A 14,205-nucleotide genomic window follows, 5' to 3' on the forward strand; every position below is an offset into this window, starting at 1 on the left:
TGGCTTCACTTTCAGAGTGATGCTTAAACAGCTGTTTACTTTGGTCAATTCAGTTGTACAAATGGTCAATTAACAAGGAAAAAGAAAACGGGTTGTTTGAGAAGAACAGTTGAATAGGGCACAATGATTAATCCACCAGACCAGTGAATCGCACTGGTTGTGGAGACAAATATAATCCCTACAGTCCTGTTCACACTGGGCCCAGAACTCTCATTCTCCATCAATCCAGGAGACTGTACGTGCAATGAGTCCCTCGGTCGCCCCGCTCTTTGCTATTGGGGTCTCTGTACAACAGGTGGAATGACACTATTGCCCCAAATAAGCCACTCCATCCCTGGCTGCTGAAGGTGAAGTTGTTCTGACTATTATTTTATCCCAGCAGTCAAAGTCTGTGCTACTTAGTTAATTTTAATTGCCTTTCTTCAGCTCATTGTACAGGAACAATTTCAATAACGTTTGTGTGAATCCAGACCATAAGAACTAAATTATGGTCATCATATCTGCAATGCTGGGAGGAACTAGCAACACTCCACAACCTGACTGCTGAAAGAATACAAATGTGGTGTCTGTGGCAGGTTTAATTTCATCCATCACAAAGCTCCGTGGGATTCAACCGCTGTTCTGAAGACTTGCTTTGAAATTACTCTTACGGTGGCCTGAGTCTTCCCAAGCATTTATTGCTGTTTTCTAAAGCTTTAATATTTTCTTCAATCAATAAATTTCATCAACTAAGAAACTGCTACTGTTCATTGGTATAGTTTTCTTTTTCTCTCTATATCCTACCAGCCAGCATACTGCCACATTAGTTGAAACAGATAGCAATGAGTATAATGTTTGATAATAGTCTGTGGCATTCATTATTTGTGGAGGTGGAATGTTTCCCAAAAGACTGCCCGCAAAGGCCAGTGACCTAGTTTTTCACTTTGTTTATGTATATAAACACTGCCATATGAAAGAGATCAAATAACTCTGAACCCATTTTGTGGTCTCTGTTATGATGAATATTGATGAGAAATATCAAAACTTTGACATTGTTTTGAAAAAGCTCATGGTAGCTATGTGTCGTTCTTTCAACAAATTCATTTTATTCTGAGACTTGAAAGAATACTTTGGCACTAATGACAGAATTTGGTAGGGAATCATCAGACTATTCATACTCTGAAAATTAGAACACTAACTTCCTACTGTTTGGTAAAAAGCCATTTCCTAACTTCAAAACAGCAGTAAGCCATCTTGTACGGCGATCAAAGATCCAAATCATGGCATCTGATCAATTTTATAACTCCGCTGGCAAGATCTAAAATATGTTCAGTTTCCTGTAACATTTGGTAGAGTGCTAAATGTGGGACAAACTAGCATGGAATACATTCAAAACTAGTGAAACGACCTAAATACCTAAGGCTATAGCAAAACCATTTTGCTCAAGGAAGGAAAATACCTCAGTAACTCTTTTTCAATGAGGTATTAGCTTTTTGCTGCTGCTGTAACAAGTTACCACAAACTTAGTGGCTTAAAACATCACAAATTCATGATCTTACATTTCTGTAGATTAGAAGTCCAACACATGTTTCACTGGGCTAAAACAAAGTTCTAGGCAGGGCTGCATAATTTTCTGGACTCTCTAGGGGAGAATCTGTATCCTTGCCTTTTCCAGCTTCTAGGAAATGTCCACATTCCTTGGCTCATGGTCCCCTTCTTCCATCTTCAAAGCCAGTAGTTGTGCACCTCTCTGACTTTTCTTCTGTATTCACATCTCCCTCTGACCACAGCCGAGAAAGAGTCTCTGTTTTTAAGGACCTATGTGATTAGATTGGGTCCACCTGGATCCAGGATAATCTCCTCATTTCAAGATCCATAATTTAATCTCACCTGCAAAGTCTCTTTTGCCATTTAATGTAACATATTCACAGGTTCTAGGAATTGGGATGTGGCTGTATTTGGGAGGCTGTTTTTCCTGCCTTCCACATAGTGTAAGAAGTGGATCAGAGCACAGCCCTGGAGTTAGCCTGTCTATGGTCCACCATTTATAAATTGGTGACCTTGGGAAAGTTAATTAACTTTTGTGTGCTTAACTCCTCCTCATCAGTCAAATGAGTATAATAATGGTACATACCTTGTAGTTATTAGATTAAGTGAGTGAATACATACAATATACTTAGAACAATGGCTGACACTCACTGTAGGATCAATAAATGTTATTATAATTATTGAAAGTCTGAAGGTTGAGCTATAATCCAAGGTCTTTTTATCCAGCAAAGTCCCACTGAGAGGTTCTGAGTCTCCAAGTGAACCAGGTTTGTTATCAGGAAATTCTTCTTTACTCTCAATCTGGAGTAGATGGAAAGGCCAACATTTGTTTTCTTTCACTTGAATTCCCAATAGATAAGAGGATTTGCATTTCTTCTTTAGGGAGGGGATGAGAAGAGGGTTGTAAAGTCTCTCCTTTCTCATCCGTGGTTTTCTAGTGGTGGCTCTCAGTGACAATGGCTCCAATTATTGTTCACTCAGTAGACATGGGTCTCAACTAGAGGGCTTTCTGATGGTTCTTAGTAACTCTCAGGGGCTACTTCCTTTGGTGGCATCAAGTCAGGAGCGTCAGCTCTTTATAGTAATGTCTGCTGGAATCCAGCTGATGGCTTATGGCATCTCTGAGTGTATTTTTCTGATGTCTCCCACCTCATAACCAGCTCTCAGGTTCCTTAGTGGCTTGACAGCACAATGGTTTTCCCTTAGCACCACCTCTAGAGAACTCACAACCGAGCAACAAGGTAAGTGCTGCAACTCTTTCAGAAGACTAAGTCTGTGCCCTCCTCAGACACCAGTACCTGGGAGTGCTGGAGACACAGACCCCATGCACCCGTGCATCACAGAGGGACCCTCACAGGTTTGAACCACAGCTAACTGAGAGAGGGCTGGCCAGATGCTACAAATAGGCACGACCTGTTGCCATTTCATATTTCTTCCCCATTTTTTTAACCAGTCTCCATGTAAGTCATAAATGGTTTTTCCAAAAGTACCCATGATGGGCTTTTAAAAAGTTTTACCTTTCACAAGTAATTTTGAAAAAGCGTGAGTATGGGAGGTTTTTCACAGTGTTAAGATCTACCCTTGTCTTACTAGTTACCCTAGCCTATATACCTGTCGACATAAACCTTAAAGGACTCAGAAAGTTAGTCTACAAGGCCAACATTTAACATTCTAACTTTAGAGGAGAAAGGAACTTTATATGGCTTTTTAATGATGAAGGTACATGACTGTGACAGTCTCAGCTATTGTAAATGCAGACACCAAAATAGAACTTGTCTTAACGGAACTGCAACTTGAATTTATGAAATATGCTTTTCTTTAAAATTCCGAAAAATCTTGGCTCTAGCAGATGCTAAGAAATTGGTTTCTAGGAAGGCCATATCTCAAATAAAAATTGCATGCTATTACAATTCTGAACACACTGGTTAAATATTGTAGAATATAGTATTTCATGCTTTCATATAATTGTGAAAGTTCAAGGAGTGCTTCTGGAGGAAAAACTGACTCATAAAAATAGCAAATATAGCCACAGACTCAATAGATTTTAAGGGGAAACTTTTTTTTTTTTTTTGCCAAAAATGTGGCAGTTTTTTTTCATGAACTGGGCAAGGTTAACAGGAAGCTATGTTGCAACTCACAGAAACAGCATTACACATACACTATAGACTATTTACTTAATCTTTGTGATTATTAGAAGACGACACATTAAAGACAAAGGTATTATCAATAGTTTTTGTCTCTATGAATCAAAAGTGTGATGACAAGATATTTTAAGGTTAATTGCTGAGTGTTAAATCTTAGGCTTTGAACAATTTGCTACCTTAACAAGTGAGGAATTTATATGTAGCAAGAGAAGAGATTTATCCCCTGGCCAGAAGAAACCAGAGAGGGGAGAGGGAGGGAGACAGGGTAGGGAGGGAGAGAGAGAGAAAGAAAAAGGGGCGTTGGCAGCTGAATACAATGCTTCCATGTATGACTGACTGATCTTTAGGTGACAAATGAAATGTAAAATCCACAAAAGATGGACAGAAAGGAGAATTACTTAAGAAACCTAGAAAATGTGTGCCTCAAAAGACAGAGATACCAATTAAAATTCTACAACTGACCAAAGTCCTCTAAAAATTTAACAAAAATCTTATGCACAGATATTTAAAGAAAGTTCGAACTCTCTTTAACAAATTTTTAAATAAAGTAAATATTAAAACAGAAATCACTTGGTTGCATTTGTAAAAAGAATTAATAATAATGCATTGGAGCAAGAAAGAGACTAATAAAACCCAGAGAGATTGACTGTGTGATGACAAAGACCTTAGAAGCCATGTGGCGGGATAGCCTAACAGAAGAAACGCATACTTTTTGCTCATTGGACCCGCATCGTCCTTTCAGGCCACTGCAAAGGTTTATTTAGCAGCCAAATAAAAAACACAGTTTTCAGATCCTGCTCTTTTGACTTGCTAAAAATGTCCAGTAAGTAAGCAGTTCGTCCTCTTTTATCTGTGATTATTGTTAGAAATGACAAATTGACCTCTAGAATATTTTTAATTGTTTGATACTGATCACCATGTGCTATGCTTTTTTGGGGAATCTGAATATAACAATTAAAATTATGTTTGGCTTTGACTTTGGTTACTTTATAATTATAACTTTCCTTTTTTTAATTGCTCCAGTATTCCAACTGTTATCTAGCAATTAAACATCTCCGGGATGTCTGTCTATATCTGACTTAAAGTACCTTTGTTTCCTGTTTATTTTTTGAGCTTAAAAAAGAGTTTTCTTTCATTTGATTTTCATATTTTCTTTTAAAAGTAAATGATCACACTCCTTCACATACTGTCTTTCCAGATTTCTTGCCTCTTTGGGAAAAATAAAGAAATATTTTCCATTTCTTTTATGAATTCTTCAGAGCTTGTATTTAATATAAGACCTCAACTGGTGGTGAATATTGGATTGCTGAGCTTCATACAATCTACTGATTCTGTCAGGGGCCTTAATGGCTTTTCTTCTCAGCTTCATACATAGCATAAAATAGTAGAAACTGTTAAAAACAGGAGTGGGTAACTGCAGGTGGCTGTGGATTCTCCTTGCTAGCTATTCCTAAAATAGTACCGGAAATCAGCTCTCTGATTACCATCCTCGCAGCCTCCCTCAGAGCCCCTTCAAATGTGAAAGTTTTTGACACTATCTATACCATTTCAAAATAACCAATTGGAAAGTCAATTCAAGAAGTTCAGTTGAACCTTTTTTTGTCATTTTATGCTAAAATAAGGTTTTTGAAGTGAAAAACTGTTTTATTGTTCAGCTACATTCAGTCAAACTATGATTCTTTTAGATCTTTATGTGGTTTTATATAATGCCTAACACATCATTGTATAGTCAGACCACACTAGAAGTATTTCTTAGAGGTGGCAGTAAAATCAGGAGCTCACAAAGGCCAGTGGCAAATGCCCAGAAGACACTATGGCTGTGAATTCCTGATGCACTGACTGATAAAGTGGCTCTAAGGCCACGGCTGTGCATTGGTCCTGTGGGGTGGAATGAAAAAGGAGAATTTCTTTTTTTCAGTTTTTAGTCTCTACATTTCTACATTATTTGATACAGTGGCAATGTTTTCATTTATTACCTGTGTAATTTTTTAAAAGGTGCAGGTTAAAGAAAAAGGACTGCGGTTGCACACAGCTGAGACTAAGAATGTGTTACGGCTTTAAAGGTCGATGATTTTGTCACCCAGAGCATAAGCATGGAGACTGCCATGCGGCTGATGAGTGAAAGGGAAGCAGTGCACACTCAGAGGAAGGGACCTCAGTCAAAGTGGTTCTGGATTCTCTGTCTCTGACATGCTCACTTCATGGCTCAGAGACGGACACCTTCAGAGAGCTGAAGCTACCAAAGCTGGTGTGTGCAAGTCATACAAAATCGAACATATGGTGGGTTTTTCTTGCACTATAGAAATAAGCAAAGCTTCCCAAGTTTAGGTATCCCAGAAAACCAGTCACTCAGAGTCAAGGTAGAAACATTTTTTCAAGTAGGACATAGAATGAACATATGATTTTTTTCTCTCAATAAACAAAGAGACCTCAGTATACCTTGATAAACAGAGATTAACAAAAATTTAAGATAGGATTCCTCTTGCATCATTTTAATGTTAGCCCAACACTAAAAGAGGTTGCATTCTATTCCTACTAACAAATGTCCTTGAGGGTTCCATGACAGCGCCTTGTTATGGGAATGTGGTGTGTGTATGGTGATGGGGTTTGACCAACCAGGTTTCAAATACAGCAAGTAGTTTGCTACTCTGTTATACTTAAGAAAATAGAATTAGTTACTAAGACCATGTATAGCTATACTAATTATACTGCAAAGATGACAGGTAATTAAATAAATGTACATTCGTAATTTCGTAACTTGTACAATACCCAAACTGTTATTACTTACTGCTTAACCTAGCTTTGGATTTATTAAAAAATATATATTTTAAATATATTTTATTAAATTATATATATATATTGATAACACACTCTAAATTCTGATCTACTAGTCTAACTTTCCAGCATAGTTTCCTTCAGGTTAACTTGGTCAAGTCTTTCCTAGAAACAAATCTATTCTCATCTGTTTGTAGCTTTCCCCCAATTCATTCAAAGGATCTTAGGGAGAATTTTAGCTGGAATTTACAGAACTTAAGAAACAATTCTTTGAGTTCTCATGATTTCTTCACACACTCAAAAAGAGAAACATGACACAATGAAAGTGATTTGCAGTTACCTGGGTTTCTTTTTCACTTGTCTTAGATTCCTCTGATCTAATCTGTTGTTACCTGACTTTTTTTCCCCATCTAAAAGTGTTCACTCCAGACTTCTCTGCTCCTTCTGATCAATATCTAGTTTAGCAAATCACTTTCTTCAGCTACCAAAGAACACAGATTTGGTTCAATTAGTGATTGCTGTCTCTTAGACAGACTAGGACTGTATTTGTAGACTATAGCAGTGTCTTTTTTTAAAAGAAAAAAATTTAATCAGAAAAATTACAAGGGTTTAAAAGCATATTTAAATGGGTCTCACTGCAAAACTGCCATCGCCAATTTCCAGGTCCATACCAGAGTATCGGCTGCTTTGGCAAGCCCTCCCGGTTGATGCCATGGTTGAGAGCACTCAGGTTCTAGGGCAGTGCTTCTCACTGATGGAAGCACATGAGAATCTCTGGTACTAAAGGACTTTTAGTCTGAAAGATGAAAAAGATCTATTGTTTTCATAATAGGGTAACGGACACTTTTGAGGACCTGCCCAGATTCTCTTTATCAGATTGATGCTCTCATCCTGCAGGTGCTGCCGACAGCTGGCATCTGACACTTCTCTTGAAAATCACCCATGGGCCGGAGCCTCCCTACTGGGAAATGCTTGGAAGGTTACACCCTCCTCCCTGGGGGTGGCCTGCAGCCAATGACTGGTACCAAAGTACAAAAGGCTGTTTCCCTCTTCAGGGTGAGACAGCTCTGCGGTACCACTCACGCGCCAGAGCACCCTATGCAATCAGGCTTCCACTAAACCCACACCTCTGTCCAGTTTCTTCCCCTGCCCTATCCTGCATCCCTCATTTCCTTATAGACTTCATCTGAGAGCAATTCTTCAATTAACCGCTTGTACAAAAATCCCCATCTCCAGCTCTGCATCCAGGGGAACTGACTTTAGACAAATACAAACTACAAAAATTAAAGCTCTGCACTATCTTCTCCCATGATAGGGACATGAAATTCTCTGTTTCAGTTACAAGTGACTCTTTGGAAGCTAGAGTCAGGAGAAATGTACCCCCACTCCCAGCATAGCACCATTTTGGGGGTGGAATGGGGGAAAGTGGATGATGATGTTATTAAATACATATTACTGAGATATATCTCAAATGTATGGGTAAATAAAAAAGGTTAAACAATATTGCTACAGGCAGAGACCTGGCAGTTATTCCCTTTATTTATTCTTTGTTTTGTTTGATTTTGTTAATTTGGCTTCATAATGTTTCCACGAATTCTAGTTGGTTGTAACATTTTCAAGAAAGAAACTAGAAATACTATGAGGTCCCTGGAATACCACTTAAAACATGTGGTAGTAATTTTGCAAATGGAAAGGGAAAGATTTTATACACATCCCAGAGAGGTGTACTAATTAACTTTCTCTCATTGGTGGACTTGTCAGTTCTTGTTGCTTATTACGTAAGGTATTATTTATGAACTAGTTTTAAGCGATTTCATATTTTGACTGAGAAGTGTCTGACATTTTTTCAATGAATAGTAACAAACTTAAAGAAAAGTCTCTAAAACCTTTCTAACATCATTCTTTGTCTGCTTGTTTTGTTCCATGCTAAATGGCTAAAATGATGCAGAAGATAGAACATAAATAATATGTAGCTGTAGAAACTAACAGAGCTGGCTATGCACTTGGGCTTCAATTGAAAAATGTTTTACTTATTGTTACAAAATATCACAAAATGATAGCAATCTCAATTCTAGTGATTTGCTAAACATATTGTTAAATTAAAATGTCGCCATCCATATTCTTATTTAAAATGGTACTTTGAAATCACCTTATTTTTTCATATGTATGCCCTAGTAGTACTTTCATGAAGAACCAAGCCTGCGTTGAATTTTATTATATTCTTTCATAAGCTGAAATCCATGTCTTCTTTATATTATAATGTCTAGACACTGACATTATCCAACTATCTAAAGTACACTGCCATGCCTTTATAAAAAGCTTCATGTAAGTGGTCACATCTGTAGGAATCCTTTCAATAGGAGATTGTAAATTCTCTTATCAATGTTCCTGAATAGATCAGGATTTTTTCTCACCATATAAGACAAAGAAAAGAGCAGGCAAAGCCACATTTTTTTATTAAAAAAATCTCATTTTTAACGTCCTCAAACAACCAAATGGCATTCTGAACCTCAAATTGCAATGTGACTAAGATGCAGCTGAAATAATCAATTGTTTTGTAAAATAATTTATGGTTGGTGTTTATTTTTAAAAATTCAGTTTTATATATATAAAAAAGATCTGTTTCAATCCCTTCCTAAATTTAGTCCAAAATGCAGTGTATAACAATATTATCTCTCTCCCTTGCTCCTGAATGTTCCTTTCACATGATTCAAATTACTTTGCATTACATAATCACTTGGAGTAGAATTAAGGATGGGATAGATATATAAATTACATTATAAAATGAATTTAGAAATATCTAAAATAAATCATATTTGTCTAGTAGTTGTGCAAAACAAAGGAAATGTGTTCTATGTAGTTTAATATTTATGTAGTAAATATAAATCCTACTCTATGTGTTCTAGACAAATGTGTTGCTATTGACTTTTATATCCATACAGGATAAGAAACAGACATATGGTATGGACCTTTTTCATAAGTCGAGAGCATAGCTTTTGCAACCTTTTGTTTATGACTCACGCAATGTCATGAGGCTGAGGAAACCTGGAAAATTATTCTTGTGCATTTTTGAATTTGCCACTGCTAAGCATGCCTCTGGGTATTGTGATCCCTGCGTAAAGGTATCAAATAAATGCTTTTATTCTGAATGTCTACACCTTTTTCTCTTCTTAATATTAATCATATAGAAACTTTTATTTGCTGCAATACCCATCTCCACACAAAGAAAAAAGTCCCATTTTTTTCTCGGAGTGGAAGGAGGGTCGTAAGTCCTGTTTCAGGCCATTTTGGCATCTGGAGTTAATCTTTTAGAAGTGATGTAGAACAAAACCTAGTAATTTATCCTGAGATTCGAGAACATTTATTTAGAGTTTATTGGTGATCATATTTGAGCTTTGCCATGCCTCCGATATTCTTCGTTGGTTTGGGATTTTACTTGTACCATAGGCAAATTAAGGCATTTGAAAAAAGAACAGGAATTTGATTCTTCTATCATTTCTGTGTCTACAGGCAGATTGTTCAAATCAGCAGAAGTACAGGTGGGCTCTTTGGCATCCACCGAGCATGGGTGTTTATGATAAAACTGCCGAGAATAGGTGATTTTTTGGTTCCAATGCTCCAGTATGAATATTTCCTGCTGTCGAGTGTTTTGAGGATAGCCATAATATAGCTTTCATTTTGGTCCTATGGCTAGATAATTGCACGTGCGACTGTTTAGTAATATACCTTTAGAGCATATAGAGAAATGGGTTATGAGTTTTCTTTAATATCTTTAAACTCTATGACTTTAGTCCTTCCTCCTCAAATGGCAAGGAAGGCTATAGTCCCTGAACGATGAACTATGTGAATGCATCATTAAAAACTGATTCATTTTCAGAGTCTTGGACTGCCTTATGAAGTCATTACAACAACCCAGTATCAGTAACCCATTAATCCGATCTCTTCCTTTTAACAATGTCCTGTAGAAACTGCATGGGTAAATTAATTGAATTTTGCAGTCATGAATTATTATTTTCTGACCATTTAAATACAGGCAAAGATTATAGTGGTTTGTTCCATTGGCAAACTCAGCACTCTAATGATACCTTAGTCCAAAAGTCATATAATTGCTTAGCAATCCACTGTGTACAGTATGCTTCTAATTATCTAGGTTCAATAGAGAGTACATGCTGACTTCCAAGGACTTGTTGAAGCAGATATCTAGACTATGACTAATAAGAGGGCTCTGTAATACTTTCAATATTAGAATATCATATTAGTCTCAACTCTACAGGGTATAAATTTGTCAGTGGCTCTTCTGCTAAGTGCTATCTGCAGATAGAGGCATGCATCATAGTGCTTCGTAAGAGAAAAGGATTTGGAGTCAGATCAATTTGGGTTCAAATCTTGTCTGCCACAGATCAGCTAAATGACCTTGGACAAGTTAATTAAACCCTCTGAGCCTCAGCAAAATGGGAAATACTACTACTTAACTAATATAAGTTGTTATGAAGATCAGATAAGTTCATATATACAAACAGTCTAGCACCAGTGACCAACACAATTGTAGCTACTCAATAAAAGACTATTATTTTTATTACTTTTCTTATTATCATCAGATTTCTTGGATCAAACTCTTTCATGTCTCCGCAGCATCTTGCCATCCTGACAGCAATGTTTAAACCACATACATCATGGCTTCCATCCCCTTCACTGGGAGGGCAGAGGCAAGCACCAGATAGGGCCATTTTCATGCAGTTTTTCACAGTTCTCTCCTTCTAAGCATGTAAGAGCATTTTTCACCAAAATAACAGGCTCCATGATGAATGAATTGGGTTGTTCTACTACTAGGCATTGTTCTGACAATGCTGTGACTTGCAGGACTAATTATGCTCTGTTTAACTCGAGGATACTATAGTTGTTTAGGACTACCTTGGGGTCTTTGAGAGGAGTTAAGTTTGCAAGACCAGATGCCGTTCTAAATTTCCAGTCTGGTACAAAACAGTCCTCGTATCTGGTTTAATCCCCAAATTTTCTCTAAAGCCTCAGTTAAGTTTTGGGCTGTCTCAAGTGTTTTTCTGCAATAATCTCACACTACCGTAGGATTTAAATTGGAACTTCTGCCAGACTGAACAACACAGTTCACTTTTGCCCCAGTCCCACACTCCCAGCCTTTTGGGTTGACTACTTCATGCTTTCCCTATCCGGCTGTATACCAGGTAATCGGTTTGGATCCTATCTCACTCACATTGGCCTTGGCATTTGGCTGAAATGATAGTTCCTATCAATCACAATGAAGCGAATGGAACAAATCTATTGGCTACTTTAGAAAGTCCTAAATGCCACTGAGACATTCAGATATCTTGGATACTTAGAATTTTGAGTGGCACTATAAAACATTCAAACATTCATGAACAGTAAGTAAAATAATATAGTGTGCTTCTGAGAACATTTCTAATCCGTGACTTGTTAACTGGAAGAGAGTTTGTATAATATTAAAGTTTAAGCTTTTGTGTGGCTAGGACTCCTTATAAAGCATCCACCTCCAACTCATTGGAGGTGGAATGTAAACATCTCTTTAATTAGGTTCTTCTCACCCTCAGCTGTAAATTAGCCAATCATGAAAAAACAATTTGTTTTTCAACATTAGAGAGAGGAATATTTTTGAAGTTCATTTTCATTTTCTTACTGCTTGGTATTTTTGGGTTGGTATAGGCATTGGGTTCTACTCTAAATTTTATGCAACTACTACAAGGATGGGGCACTGGAGATAAAGAAATGCAACTGAATTTCCAAGAGATTAGTGCCCCTTCCTTCTTAGTGCATTAAATTCTTGTATAAATTGTCAGAGCCAATGTCTTTTAACTAAGTATCTCTCATACATTTGGCGTGACAACAAAAGTGGTCAATAAATTAGGAGCAGTCTTGAAAGTCTTCTGCAGATTTGGAACTTCTAATTACTCCCATCAATTTTACAATAAGAGAGAATTGCTTTTCAGTTTGTGAAGTGTTTTAGAGAGTAATCAGGCAAAGAAAAGTGCTTTTGGGGAGAAATATTTCAATGGACACATTATGCAATTCAAGCTCTATATCTATTGCATTTAACCAAAAGAGCAAATTATAAGATCATAGCAATAGTTCAGTCTCAGTAGAGTCATCAAAATGTTACAGATGAGAAATTAAATTAATGGTTATAAAGTGTTGATATTCATCATAGTGGAAGAGTTACAGGCGATGTTGTGAAAGCCTCATGTCTACTGTCCCCTTCAGTTGAAAATAACGGCAGAAAAGCAACAGCATTCAGACATCTTGACTATTTAGCAATCTGTTCATCCTTAATTTAAAAACATTTATTATCCTGTGCCTTCCAAAAATCTAGTGAAAAGATGTATATGCTGGTGAGAAAGGAGAGAAAAACATGTCTTTTGAATTTCAACTATCTTAAGAATGATGAGGTTACTATCTTTTCATTGAAAGAACTTGTAGAGGAGATGTAAAACCAGAGACAAAAGGGAGGCCAAGGTGAATAAGACATAATGATTTGAGGCTTTTAGAAATACCATCATATGTTTCTGATAATTTTGAACTTTTATACTTTTTTTTTTTTGAGGAAGATTAGCCCTGAGCTAACATCCATGCCCATTTTCCTCTATTTGATGTGGGACACCTGCCACAGCATGGCCTGACGAGCGGTGCATAGGTCCGCATCCGGGACCTGAACTGGTGAACCCCAGGCCGCCAAAGTGGAACATGTGAACTTAAGTGCTGTGTCACTGGGCTGGCCCTGAACTTTCATACTTTTTGTCTGAGGATATATTAATCATATATTAAAATTCAGTAAACATTTGGTCCTAGTAAACCATGAGGTATTTTAATTCTACTAAATCAATGGTTACCTTCAACGTCATTTCAAATTGGAAATGCAGTAGTTACTTACGCACAGACATTTTCTAACTGGCATTCCCCTAATTATATAGGACTGCCTCATACACTTTCCTTCTATATAAATAGCTGCCCCAGTCAATTGACTAAAGGAGCTCCCATCGAGGTCACTGGAGATTTCTTTCTAGTTCCTTCCATCCTAACATGTATAGTGTGAATAATTCTTTTTTCTTCTAGTCCTCTTCCTCTCTTCTTCTTCTCCAGAAAGGAACAGAATGGTAGGAGACAAGAAGATTGGGAAGAAGTGGAGGAAAATGAGGAATTAAAGGTATTGTTTCAGGCTACAGAAATATCCAGAGTGGGGGCATCCAAGTTTTTTCAGAAGCAGGTCTTATGATCAGAAATTGATTTGTGGGTTATTTTTATGATAATTGTGAGTCAAAAGGACCTGCACCAGGTTGTGACTCAAAGGTAAATTGAGAGCCTGTGGAGGTCTTATTCATACCTAATTTCTGTCTTTCTTCATCAACCCAAAGTTTTATGATGTCACTTAATACAATTAAATTTGATGAGCTCAAACCCGGATAGTTTCAATTATCATCAAATTATAATTAGTAACTGATTCAAAGCTGAGCGTATTAAATGCTGATGGTAGCAGGGCAGGTTAGGTAGCTCGCAGTAAATTTTTTGAAATAATAAAGTCAGGTGGTCGACATGGGATCAGATAGGCCAAATGTGAGCATGGGCAGCATGCTGGACGTTCAGACAACGATTGTGGTTAGAGTTGGAGTGGTAGCGATCCTTTACTCATGGTTTGACAAACAGGGGTAAGCATGAGAGGAGGACCTGATTCCACTGGCATGGCTAACTCTGATTTTCTCATAGAATATTCGTTTCC

General features: G+C 37.3%; 1 protein-coding gene across 7 annotated transcripts in view; it reads right to left on the reverse strand.

The window, feature by feature from the left end:
• Positions 1 to 14,205, reverse strand: part of LRRC7 (leucine rich repeat containing 7) — a 492,999-nt gene that overhangs the window by 18,461 nt on the left and 460,333 nt on the right. The window lies entirely within an intron of this gene.

Source organism: Equus przewalskii, chromosome 24 (assembly GCF_037783145.1).
Source record: "Equus przewalskii isolate Varuska chromosome 24, EquPr2, whole genome shotgun sequence".
Classification (NCBI taxonomy): Eukaryota; Metazoa; Chordata; class Mammalia; order Perissodactyla; family Equidae; genus Equus; species Equus przewalskii.